This window comes from Haematobia irritans, chromosome 2 (genome assembly GCF_050003625.1).
Source record: "Haematobia irritans isolate KBUSLIRL chromosome 2, ASM5000362v1, whole genome shotgun sequence".
NCBI lineage: Eukaryota > Metazoa > Arthropoda > Insecta > Diptera > Muscidae > Haematobia > Haematobia irritans.
Genome location: NC_134398.1, coordinates 63,439,496 through 63,453,825, shown reverse-complemented (window position 1 = coordinate 63,453,825; position 14,330 = coordinate 63,439,496). Strand labels below are relative to the sequence as shown.

The 14,330-nt window shown below is 31.8% G+C and overlaps 2 long non-coding RNA genes across 2 annotated transcripts; both read right to left on the bottom strand.

Annotated features, from left to right (window-relative positions):
* Positions 1 to 215: 215 nt before the first annotated feature.
* On the bottom strand, positions 216 to 721 carry LOC142223768 (uncharacterized). The gene is made up of 3 exons (XR_012718892.1): positions 629 to 721; positions 444 to 543; positions 216 to 368 (listed from the first exon to the last, which is right to left on the bottom strand). It is a non-coding gene; the product is annotated as an uncharacterized LOC142223768 (long non-coding RNA).
* Positions 722 to 1,784: 1,063 nt separating this feature from the next.
* Positions 1,785 to 3,107, bottom strand: LOC142227593 (uncharacterized). The gene is made up of 5 exons (XR_012719916.1): positions 2,581 to 3,107; positions 2,415 to 2,448; positions 2,178 to 2,242; positions 1,981 to 2,046; positions 1,785 to 1,851 (listed from the first exon to the last, which is right to left on the bottom strand). It is a non-coding gene; the product is annotated as an uncharacterized LOC142227593 (long non-coding RNA).
* Between the last annotated feature and the right edge of the window lie 11,223 nt (positions 3,108 to 14,330).

Sequence of the window (14,330 nt, the reverse complement as noted above, 5' to 3'; positions counted from 1 at the left end):
TGAGGAATCAAAGGTACAACAAGCCTGTATACAACTAAGAATTTTTTCGTACAAAACAAGTAAATTTTCTATAATCACCAATATTTTATTTCAAAAAATTATTATTATATTACACAAAATTATGGGTTATGATATACAATAAAGGAAATATTTTTATTAGTACGGTGGATGCAGTTACTTGTCGGTAGTTAGTAATTGCTTCTTCAAAAGAGTAATATTATATGTTATTAGGACTAAACTAATTAATTTACATTCCCATGTTTTCTATCCATATGAAAGATATATGTGGCATAAATTGCTATATTCAATTGAATTGTCCAATTTCATCGATTTTGGCTAACTTTTGTTGGGCGGAGTCTTATAAGCATCTGAAATTGCAAAGTTATACAAAATATAAGAAAAATATTATCAAATTCTATCGTTCATATTGATTTTTAACTTACGGTTTTCAAGAGTATTTCCTAGAGCCAATAAGGATATCAGCTTAATTAGCATTAATCAGTAAGAATATTCAAAAAAATTACCATTACAAGACCTGTCTACCTGCAAGTGAAAATAATTATTTTTAATAAATTGAAAGTTTGGTTTTATTAAAAACGGACAAAATACCGTTTATAGAAAAACTTACCACATTGAAAAATTCATCCAGTAGGTACATTATTGGAATCATATCCGTGGACTAATGGGACGTTTTTGAAATTATTCTCTGAATATATTTGAAATAAAAAATATTATAAAATTAGACATAATTTCCACTTGTCAGTATAGCATTTAGTGTTTAAGGTGGATATTAAGTTCGAGTTTAGAGGCTAAAATCGCAATTTCTCTTTAATAATCTATTATAAAAAAAATCTCTATAAAAAACTTGGTTTGGCCTATTCTCCATCAAGTTATATTTAAATTTGTATCGAAGACGTATAATTTTATACTTTTCTTAGTGATTTATTTTTAATTTTAGCGGCTAAACTCGAACTTAGTACTCACCTGTAGGAATTGATGTAACATAAAAAATATAGATTCAAAAAAAATTGTTGCATCTCCAACTTGTGATCCAGATGTATAATAAATATAGATCATCCCATTACCACTCATGTTGTATATTTTTTATGTAAATCACACTGAAAAAACAGTGAACACTTTTCCATTGCAAAATGAACTAAACTGTAGTAATATTGACCATGACTTAGCCCTTAAGATTTTTTTCAACTTGTCTAGTTTATAATTCTCTTAAATTTTAGTTCATCTATAACATTGTAGTTTAGTTCATTTTTACAACACCATAAGATTTATATACCCCTACCAAGTTAAAAAGTCAGTATTATTTTGTTTTACTTGCTTATTTTGTGGCAAACCCGATAATAAAAATTGGTTAACAGTCTCTTTAAAATGTCGACGATTAAACTATTTTTAAATCAATCATTCCACAGTACAGAGAAATTAAATAATTAAAGGAACAACAAACCGTTTTACTATTATGAAAATTTTCATACATTAAAATTAAACTTTCTTTAAGCAAAAGTACTTTATTATAAAAACTTATGATGAAAGTTCTTAATACAATGTTTTTGTGAATAAAAATTATGACCACGTGGAACAGAGAGTAGTTCATTTGAACCCGCTGTTTGGTCATTTTGACTTATCCTTTTTTATTCGTCGTAGGTAATTTTTTCACATATCTTGCTGGAAAAAAATGGAAACAATAATGAAAATTGTTAAAAGTTAACACCATGTAATGAAATATAATTTTAATTCTTCATTTTAGTTTGTAACTTACCATATTTGCGGGCATTTTATCGAATGGTGTAAGGAATTCAACTTTTCTTTGGAAAACGTATCTCATAAAATTGGTACCTGAAACAATTAGAGAAATAATGAAGTATTCTATATAAACTCATAAAACTGTGTTGTTATCGATGTGAAGGATATAATAAAATAAATATTCTAGTTGAAAGAAAGCCAGAGTTTTAATATAAAACTTACCAATTCTCTATTAAATTGTACGCTGAGGGGAAATATAAAAAGTTGTCCAAATTTATTTGGGCTATTCTGAAATTAAATATTTATTTTGTACATTAAATAAAATTATTAAATAGGTTTCCAAAAAATCGAATGAAAAAAATAATATTATGCATAAAAAAACGAATATTCTGGTTAAAAGAAAGTTAAAGAATCCTTACCAATTCACTATTAAATTACAAGCAAAGGAGTACCAACATTTTTTTCAAATTTTTAAGGGGTTATTCTGAAATTAAATATTTGTTTTTTTACATTAAAATATTACATTGGTTTCCAAAAAAATTGATTAAAGAAATACTGAAATAAGGTATTAAAAACCTATAATTTTGATGATAAAAAGTTCATAAAAACGTAAATATTCTAGTTGAAAGAAAGCCAAATTTTAAAAGAAAACTTACCAATTCTCTATTTTCGAACCCATCTGGAGTTGCTCTGAAATTAAATATTGATTTTACAACAAAGAAAAACATTAAACTGGTTTCCAAAAAAAATAATTAACAAATAATAATATACATAAAAAATATTATTTTTAAAAGAAAGCCATATTAAAAAAACAATACTTACCAATTTATGGCTAAACTATACGCTGAGATATAACAAAAATTTTCCAAATTCATCTGGAATTGAATATTAATTTTTTACATTGAATAATAAAAATTTCAATACACTTTCAATTTCAACATATTTTCCTAAATATTCTTAATAACTTTTCTCGAAACTACCGATAAAATATTAATAACTTTCATTTAAAAGGTTTAATAAACAAACACCAATATATGTCTCAAAATTCCAAAATATTCCATGCCTTTATATTCCCTTGTTGCATATTAAAAGATGCAACAGCCCACGCCAACGCCAACTATACAACTGAAGCATGCCAAACAAAACCAAGCAAAGCCAAAACATTCCTACAACAACAAAAACACATGTGCCTTTATTGAAAACAACACCTCATCCAGCCAATAAACCATCCAAGAATAACAAACACACACACAAACCACTAAATGAACCAAAATAAAAACAACCCCACGCTCATGTATACACAACAAAACTCAAGTAACATCATCTTTACATTAATCACATTCCACTATGCCGATAAAGATCTCTGTACTATGCATTAGTTCATCGCACCTGCTGATAATTTACGCTGAGAATAATATTCGTAAAGGCACACCAGTTTATGAACGATGAAACGTTTAACTTAAAATTTGCAAAATTTTCATGAAATGTTATCTACCATTTTTGACGAAAATGTCTATAAATTTAATTACATGTGAACTAAAAATATTTCATTGGGTAATTTTTTACCAACAATTATTAACTATAGGAATTGTCAGTAAGAAATTGCTATCCACTTTCAAGTTCATTTTTCGTAAAAAAATATTTTCTTATACAAAAAAATCTTATTGTAAATTGCACTTATTATTTAGAAAATATTTTACATTTCACAAGTAGTTTTATAGCATGACAAACGAATTTTTAACTACCAGTTAAGAAATTTTTTAAGGAAATTTCCATCGTATTTTGTAGGCCATGAACTAAACGATTGCTACTTAAAATTTGTAAAATTTCCTTTCGAGTAGTTAATTTTCGTTGAAGATACGAAAAATGAACTAAAATTCTGGAAAATTCTTGTAATAAATTATTGTAAAAATCTTCTTAAATTTACGAGACACTTTTTTTTCTGTGCAATTAAAAATCCGCACTAATTTTAAACTATTAACAGAAATATACAGTTCCTTAATCTGTAATTTGTTTTTTAATCAATAAAAAGCGTGTTTGATTACTCCAACATCACATCATTCACTTCTCAGTTTCTAAAATATTTCGAATAAATGTAGTTTCATTAATACACAACAATACCGCACGCACAATTTTTCAAAATTAAATCCACGTGTGCACTTCATAAATGCATCAACAGAACTGAATGCAGCAATAAAACTCAAAGACACAAATAGTCACAAAGGATACATACCTGCCGTAAAGAAAAACAACTCCACACACACACGATCCGTTTCTGATCTCGCTATTGCAAGAAAACAACTCGCACCACAAAAGATACCAACAACACACAAGAAACATTCCATTGTCTCTAGAATCAAAACAACCAACAACAGCATAAATGACGCAATAAAAAACACAAACAATCATACGAGATATACACAAAATGTCTCTAAAATCACCCTCACATGATGCACTCACATTTTCCAGTAGCACGTTTATTGATTATTTGGAATTCTATCTATAAGTTAAGGTAAAATATATACCAAATCTATGAGGAATCTATAAAAAATTATATACACCCGTCAAGGATTATATTAACTACTTTTTATTCTACTTTATCTAAAATTTGCAATGTGAGTTAAAACACTCCAACATATAATAAAAAGGGAAATAATCTGTAGGCAGCCATCGTACGAATCGGTAATGTCGTTAAGTTAATTTTTACTACAAAAATTTTTTTCCATACAAAATTTTTTCTTAGTAAATTGTCCACATTTCGTAGTAAGATTTTTATATTGCCCATGTATTTTTATAATAGAATCAACGATGCATTAACTACTGTGTTGGAAATTTATTTAAGGAAAAATCCTTCTCATTTCGTAGTTAGTGAACTAACAAACATTTACTGAATTTTTATAAGTTTTCCTTTAGCTAAGTTAATTTTCGTTGTGGTTACGAAAAATGAACAATATTACAGTAAATTTGTTGAACTATCTGAAAGTTAAAATGGTCCTTAAATTTACAAGACACTTTTTTTTTCTGTGTAGACATGTCTAGAAATATTAAATGGCCAAAAAGGCCATGCACATTGTTTTCGTGACCATTTAAGTTTTTTGCAGCGAAAAGAATTTTATAAAAACATAGACTTGGTACACACGATTTTCATTTTGCGCGTCAGTCGTGTGTGGATTGTTTCTTGGAATGGACGGAGAATACGGAATTACTGTGTTTTGTGTTAATTTATTTATTCAGAAGTGCCACGTGGTTTTATGTGAACACAAAAAGGGAAGTGTAATTGAAAAAATGTACCTGTTTTTTTGTTCTGCGTTTTGCTATATGGTATCTTTTATTTGCAGTTACATGATGTCTGCGTTTGTACGTTTGATGAGAACGAAGTAAATATGGATTGATTACTTATTGTTGAAATTAAACCAAAATAGAGTTTGTAAAAATATGTGATGTTTGCTTGCAAGACATTTTAAATACAAATAAACAATGATTTAATGTATATATAAATAAAAACCAATAAATAAAGTTAATTTTGTGTTTTCTTTTCTCAAGTGGCGTCTTTTTTTCGACGATGAACAAAAGCTTTTTAGTTGTGACAATGTTCTTTTAACTGAAAGAAAACCATTTTTGACGAATACCTTAACATAATAACATTTTAGATGAGGAAAATTTTATTTTTCTTAGAACCAATTCAATGAGCCATCATGCACTGAAAAAAATATTGTCGTGAGGTCAAAGATTTCGTGTCTCTAAAAAACGAATGAAAATTTTGCTTAGCATAGAAGACGTTTTTTTCCTTGTCCAAAAGTCGATACACTTTTCAATGAAGTCGTATTGTCCTTATAATTAAATGATTTCAATTAAAAATGGGTATCATAACATGAAAGAAATTTAATGAAATTGTCTTTAAATTAGTTGTCTTTTTGTATCTGGACTACAAAGCAAAAAATCGTTCAAATATAGGACATGTTTTTCAAAACTTTATTTTAAAGAAGTTTTTTACTTGAAACATAGCATAATTTCTACTGGAAGTCGAGTCTTAATTTGGGAAATAAAGTTGTCGTTAACTCGTTTTTAAAGGACTTTGATAGCATATGAAGAAAAAAAGATGAGAAAGCGAAAAATTAAAATTTGCTTCCTAGAAGCAAGTACACAAAACCAAAATTTAAAAGAGAATTGTGTCTTAAAAGTGTCCTTAATTGTATTCTCCGCTTCTTTGGTTTGGAATCAATACCAAATTTTTTAAAGTAAAGACAAAATCTTTGGAACCGGGCATTCTTTTTTTTCAGTGTGGTTGCAGGTGAAAATGTTACATGGTCGCGGCAAAATAGCTCCTATCATATTATTTTGCTCTTCGAATATGATTGCGACAATCATGTTTTTTCTCTGCGTGTAAAATATATGTTTGTTGCACGACATTATAAATACAAATAAACAATGATTTAATTTATGAATAAATAAAAACCAATAAATAAAGTTAATTTTGTGTTTTCTTTTCTCAAGTGGCGTCCTGTTTTCGACGACGAAAAAAGTTTTTTCATAAAGATCGAAACATTTTAGGTTGTGACCATATTCTTTTAATTGGAAGAAACCCATTTTTGACGAATACCAAAACAGTTTAGATGAGGACAATTTGTAAGCAAGTTTGGCGGGACTTGCAAAACATTAAGATGTACGAAATTTGACGAAAATCGGCCCATATATAAGTCAATTATGATCAAATCGGTAATAAATATATACGACAGCTAATCTGAACCGATTGTTTCCAAAATCAATAGCAATCGTCTTTGACACGATGAAAGACCCCATCCCAAATTTGAGGACGATCGGACTTAAATTTGCGTGCTGTACGTTGCACACAAAATTACATATACAGACAGACCGCCGGACATCTCTAAATACTAAGCCGATAGATATAATAAAAGATGGGTCTATGAATACACTTATTATACCCTGTACCAGAGTAGTGTTGAAGGGTTCACAAACGCCACCCTGTATTGTTTTTAATGTAAATAGTTAAATTAATAGCTTAATAGATTTAGAAATGTATTGATTATCTACGATGTGTTTTCAAGACTTGGTTGGGAAGTAAAAATATTTGTCTTCTCCTCCATTTTGGACAACAAGTTTTTCTTTTCAGAACACCTATAGTAACAGGCTAATAAATAAACCATTACATCATTGTTTGAACTAAGGTTAGGTGTAGAAACTATGTGGCCTCAATATATTAAACTGCAAACACTTACTTTGTTTATTAACCCAGTAAAAAAATTTGGAAGTTCTTCCAAAGGCACAACTTAAACGCACCTGCAGAAAATGTACTCCCAATGATGTTCTTTTTTACTACACAGGAAGTTCTTTCCATTAAATTTTTATAGCATGCCTTTTTCATATTTTTAATGGGTAATTTTAACTTTTTTTTGTTTCAAATTGGTTAAAAAAAGTTTAAGAATTCATAAAATGGTACAAATTAAATAAATTTTGTCGAAAAAAAATGTTAAATCCAATCTGAAAAAATTGTGCATTTTTGAAAATATTTGAGGTCAAACGTTTCAGACAAACGTTAGAATCCATTAAAAGTTATAAAAAATATTTATTTGAAAAATATCACAGAATTTTTTAATTTAAATCCAAAAAATAGAATTCGGATCACACCTAAAGAAGTAATGCAAATTCAGTGCACCGGATGTTGAAATGGAGGACTTCCGTCCTATGACAAGCTTCTTTTTTGGCGACGCTTTTTTTTTTTGATGGGATGTTATTTACTCGGAAAGTTACATAGATGATATCGGCAAGCATTTTATGTTTGGCGAGAAAACATAATTTTTGCGCAAAAATATTTCATGTTGTACACAATAATTTAATAATTACATAATTCTTGTAGCTTAATATCAAATGTAAAGTGGAAAATTTATAAAAAAAATCCCGTAGATCAAGAGAAGTGCAATAGTTTTAATATGTGTTGTACAATATGCATATAAATAAATGTACTAATTGCAATTCAATCCAATATAAATTTAATATCAAGGGATTACACAATTGAATAATACGAGGGCTGTCTTTTATATTTCAGGATTGGGCAACCCTAGTATTGCAATCTGCCAACTGACAGCTCTCTATTGTGATATTTACAGAAACTTAAAGATTCAACTCGCAAAAAAATGGAATTAAATCGTTCTTTTATCGTGCGATTACTCAACAAGAGTTCATCGAAGTACTTAATACAATTTTTGGCGATGAAGCTGCGTCAAAGAACAGTGTTTATCGATAGTATGGTGAATTCAACCGAGGTCGTAGTTCACCCTAATACAAATTTCTTGAAAGTCATCCAAAATCAGTTGTTGTTGCAAGATCGTCATGTGAACCATCGCGAGATTGAGACAATTTTAGGTATTAGTGGGACCAGCATACATTCAATATACCGTCAAAAAAATTTGTCCGCGTTTGATCCTGCACAATTTGTCAAAATCTCAAAATAAGATCGATTGGTCGAATGAAATGCTCCAAAAATACGATTGTGGTCTTCGAAACAAGTTTATGACATTATGACAGGCGACGAATTGTGGATTTACACCTATGAGGCCGAATCAATTCTGAGTGGTACCACTCTTTCAAGAAATCAGAAATACCAACCGATATAGACGGATATTTCATTTCCACGACAATTCGAGATCCCACACATCGGCTCAACCACCCAGCAAAAAAAATTGGAAGTTCTTCCAAAGGCACAACTTTAAAAGCACTTCCAGAAGATGTACTCCAAATGATGTTCTTTATTTTAACTACATAGGAAGTTCTTTTAATTCAATTTTTAAAACGTTCTTTTTTCACACTTTTAATGGGTAATTATTACTCTTTTTTGTTTCAAATAGTTTAAAAACAGAGTAAGAATTCATAAAATGGTACAAATCATTTAAACTTTGCCGAAAAAATGCTAAATGTCATTTGAAAAATGCACCCAAAAAAAAGTGAACCCACCGTTGAAGAAAATGTAGGTTTATTTTAGAAAATTTTAACTAAAATAGTTTTCTAATTGCAACATGTTACAAATAAGTTAATACTTTTTGTCAAATTGAAGAAAATTTATTAAAAATAATTAATTTTTTTCTCTTGTTTAAGAAAATTTCATATGTTGAAAGAAAAAATTGGATTTAAAAATTGTTAAAATGTCTTTAGCGCTATACGAAGTTCATGACAGGTACAATTTTAGTAAAATTTACTCATTTGAGAGACTTATGAACTCAATTTAAGCAAACTTCTGTCATTTTAGGAAAATATGAACTATTTTACTTTTTAGTAAAATTGTGCACTATATTTGTGTAAAACTTTTTTTCTTATTTTTAGTTCACGTCATTAAAGTTAGCAAAAAATTATTCAAATAAGGAACATTTACTCATATTGTGCAAAGTTTAACTAAAATCAACTAAACTTCATGAACTAAAATAAAATTCAGTTGGCATTAGAGCCCCTTTTTTCTGGGTGTGTGTGAATTTTTGAAAATATTTGAGGTCAAACGTTTCCGACAAGCATTAGAATCCATTAAAAATTAAAAAAAAAAAAATATTTATTTGACAAAATATCACAGAATTTTTTAATTTACATCCAAAACGTTGAATTCGGATCACACCTAAAGAAGTGATGCAAATTCAGTGCAACGGCTTTTGAAATGGAGGACTTCCGTCCTATGACAAGCCCATGTTAAATTCATCGCTTCTGCGTCAATTTTGCACCACTTCCGGATCCAAAGAAAACATTTTCATTACTTTTTTGGCGACGCTTTTTTTTGCTGGGCAACTGCATTTTTGAGATCTCAAAACATCAATTTGATGAACCATACACCATACACTCAAAAAAGTGAACCCTATATTTCACTCTCTTTTAGTTCAAAGAATTATTACTTTTTAAGAATGTTTCCATGACTTTAATATTTTTTTACATATACATTAACTAAAACAGAGGAAAAAATATACACAAATGAAGCATAAAGATTAACTAAATTCGTGTGTCCCACAAAATAGTTCAGAATTATTTAAAATTTGTAATTTTTACCAATAATCTTGAACTTCGTATGAAACTAAAGACATTCTTACAATTTTCCTTCAAAATACAAAATTTTCTTTAACAAGTGAAAAAAATTAATTACATCTAATAGATTTTCTTTAATTTGTCAAAAAATATTTACTTATTTTTATGATATCGGGGTGATGTCAATGTTTGTAATACTGTTTAGTTAAAATTTATAAATGTTCGCTCTTTTTTCACTAAACACAATATATCTCGAGGTAAAAATGTCCGATTATAACGTTGTTGGTACTTAAATGAAAGGTAATAAGATGACGAATAATCGTGTTTAATTGGATCTAAGTTAAGTAGTTCAAAAATTATCAATGCGAAAATCAAAATTTTCAAAAAATCGTATTTTACAATGGATCTTTTCTGCCATTTAAAAATTTTCTCTTCACGGTCGTATAGACGATACTCTAACGTAAGTAATAAGACCAACTAGAAGAAAAACTACCGCAAAATGGCAAAGTTATAAGCAATACTTTTCTGGCGGAAAGGTCCATTGTAAAATACGATTTTTTTTTTTTGAAAATTTTGATTTTCGCATTGATATTTTTTGAACCACTTAATTACACACGATTATTAGTCATCTCATTACCTTTCATTTAAGTACCAAAAACGTTATAATCGGAAATATCGTGTTTGGTGAAAAAAAGCGAAAATTTAAAAATAACGGGATATCTCAAAAACTGTTACAAAAAAAAAATTAACTTTTTTCGATTTCAGCAGCTCAAAATATATAAAAAAGTTGATTTTTATCAAGTGTACATAAGTGTACAACATAAAAAGAAACAAGCTATCACTTTGAAACTTGGGGCAAGAAATGGACTATAACGAGCCACTTTTAGTTATGAACCTTTCTGGAGCCTCCAGGAGGGCCATATTTCATAAGCTTCGATTGAAATTCAATATGTGATGTCAGTATATGTCTTCTAACAACCATGCGAATATTGGTAGCAGTACATAATTATGTATCGACCCCATATAATCCGATCCCTATATTTGATTTCTACAGCCTTTTTTTATCAACAAAGTTCTGCCAATCTGGGTGAAATTTGGTACGGAACTGTCTTCAAAACTTCAACCCTAACTTATAATTTAACCTAACCTAACCTTGGCCAAGAGCGAGGACTAATCAATTGAACTGATATTTGTGCCAGGCTTAGGTTAGGTTAAAGTGGCAGCTTGATTAAGATTCAGCCTCACTTAGACTATTCAGTCCATTGTGATACCACATTAACTAAAAGTACCTATTACATATGGACACTTCTAGTTTTAACCGCTGAACATTCTTGATTATTTTTCTTCGTTGAACCAACCAGATTGTTCCAAAAACATTAGCAGACTGCTTAAGTTAACGTTTTCCAGATCCGCCAGTATTCTGAAGCTATATGATCCTAAAAGTTGAATGCGCTTTACACAAAATGCAGGACACTCACACAAGAGGCGTTTAATTGATTCCTTTTCCTCCGCATCATGACAGCTCATAAAATAGTCATTATACTTCGCGCCAATAGTTTTTGCAAAACCGCCTATCAGGCAGCGACCCGTTATAGTAGATATCAGGAGTGATATCTGACGTCTCGAGAACATTAGCATATCTAGTGTGCGGTTCAAGTTTAAATGGGGCTATATTTGCTTGGTGTCGTTACAACCCTTGCAATTCTCCCATCGAACATTTGCCATCATAACAGCTTTCTCACGCAGCATGAGCTTGCAGGTAGCCAGGGGCATACCAACCGATTCTAGTTCCCCTGGAATTTGTAAGGTAGTCCCTAGCCTTGCCAACTCATCCGCTTCGCAGTTCCCCGGTATGTTCCTATGGCCAGGCACCCATATTAGGTGAATATTGTACTGCTCAGCCATCTCATTGAGAGATTTGCGATGGCCGCTTTCGAGTTGAGGAACACAGAGTCCAAGGACTTTATTGCAGGCTGACTGTCTGAGTATATATTAATGCCCACATTTTTTGAAACATTACTTCTCAGCCAATTCACCACTTCTCTTATTGCTAATATTTCAGCCTGAAAACACTACAGTGATTAGGTAATCTTTTCGCTATTCGAATTTCCAGATCTTTAGAATATACTCCGAACCCCACTTGTCCATTCAATTTGGAGCCATCAGTATAGAAATCTATATATCTTTTATTCCCCGGGGTCTGTGTACACCACGCCTCACTGTTGGGAATTAGAGTTTCAAACTTTTTGTCGAAAAGTGGTTTTGCCAGGGTGTAATCCACTACGTTAGGCACATCTGGCATTACTTTGAGGACCGAACTATGACCGTACATTTTTTCCGACCACAGCGATAGCTCGCGCAACCGCACAGTCGTTGTTGCAGCTGACTGTTTGGCCAAAATGTCTAACAGCAATAGATGCAGCATGACATTAAGGGAATTTGTTCCTGTCTTGCTGAACTTTGTCTAAACTTGTTGGCCGCTGAAATGCCGGCCACCAGACTACAACATATACATATAGCATTATAGGTCTAACCACTTGCAGTGTATAGCCAATGCACAATTTTTGGTTTTAGTCCCCACTTTTTTCCTATTTCCTTTTTGCACGAGTACAAAGCTACCGTTGCTTTTCTCGCCCTTTCTTCAATATTAAGCCTAAAGTTCAGCTTCCTGTTCAAAATAACGCCAAGGTATTTTGCACACTCACTAAAGGGAATTTCAATACCCCCTAAGGAAATGGGCTTAACCGTGGGAGTTTTGCGATCTTTGCAGTACATGACTTATTCTGTCTTTCGCCCATTTCACAGTCATCCTGAGGGCCCTCTGAATAATATATATAATAATATATATAATTTTCCCCTGACTGCTAGAGCCACATCATCAGCGTATGCCACCACTTTTATCCTTTCTTTTTCTAGGGTAACCAGAAGGTTATTTATAGCAACATTCCAAAGAAGATGTGATAGAACTCCTCCTTGGGGAGTGCCTCTGTTCACATACCTTTGTATGTTTGCTTGCCCTAGTGTGGCTGAAATACGTCTCTTCATTAGAAGTTCGTCTAACAGCCTAAGTATACATGGATCAACATTCAGAATTGTCCGTCCATTTAATATCGAGCTCTGATGGACATTTTTGCACGCCCCTTCGATGTCTAGAAACGCCACGATTGTGTATTCTTTGAAGATAGTGAGCTTTCAATAAAGCTGACTAGTTCATGTAATGCGGTCTCAGTATACCTGCCCTTCGAGTATGCATGCTGTCGTTTCGAGAACAAACTTGAATCGATGCTAGTTCTAAGATAAATATCTATCATCCTGTCCAGAGTCTTAAGTAGGAATGAGGATAAGCTGATTGGTCGGAAATCCTTCGCCCTAGATTGAGAGGCTTTTTCCGCTTTAAGGTAAGTACTATGTTCGCTTTTCGAGTTGAAATTTTCGCGGTTACTTTATTAAAACAGATCAATGTAAAGCAGATAAATTAATTCAATTGATGCACATTTTCTTGTTCCTCTAAATTTCGGCAGACATTACGGGAATATGTTTGTTTTCATTTATAATTTTGATTATTTCAGGAAAAGTAATCGCGAAAATAAAGTGTTTCTCAACTCGAAAACCGAACATAGTACTCACCTTTAGGTATGAAAACGACTTTTGTTTCCTTCCACTCTTCTGGGATATATGATAAATTGATACATACTTTATATATCGACGACAACCAGGGGATAATTTTGTCAGTCACTGCTTGTAACTCCGCCGGAGTAATTCCATCAGGTCCGGGGGATTTGAATGGTCCAAAGCTATTCGCCCATCTTATTCTAGATTCCGATACAATTTCCTCGACAGGAAACGACCGCTGAGCAACTGTGGCATCGCCGGAACCTGGTTCAACCGTCTGATTCCCAGGAAAATGTGTGTCCAATAGTACCTCCAACGTCTCCTCACTGGACGTTGTCCAATTGCCCTCCGATGTTTTAATGAAACCTGGAGCGGAGTTGGTAGATGCTAGAACCTTCCGTAGTCTGGAAGCCTCGGACGTATTCTCAATAATGCTGCAGTAATCATTCCAAGAGTTATTCTGAGCCTTTCTCAGTTCTCGCTTGTATCCCCTCAGATTGTTCTTGTAAGCGTCCCAATCCTCAGGGGCTCTGGTGGACTTTGCCATGTTAAAGAGCTTCCTGCAGGATTTCCTCATATTACTTAATTCCGTAGACCACCATGGTGGTCGATTTTCCCCCCTTGGCTTCCCTCTAGGGTATGCAGCTTTCAGTGAGATGTTGAAGGCCTTAGTAATCCGCTCCACTGCGTGTTTGATATCTTGCACATTTCTCATATTTGTCTCTGTTATTTCCGGTATTATCATATTGAACGATTCCCTATACCTATTCCAGTCAGCTTTCCTAACATTTGGCGGAAATATGGTCTTGGTGATATGAACATCAAATTTGAAACTGATGTAGCGATGATCTGGGAAGCTGTGTTCACTTAAAACCTGCCACTCAGATATCATTTCATTCAGTTCTTGCGAGGCCAAGGTGATGTCCAAGACCTCTTGCCTGTTT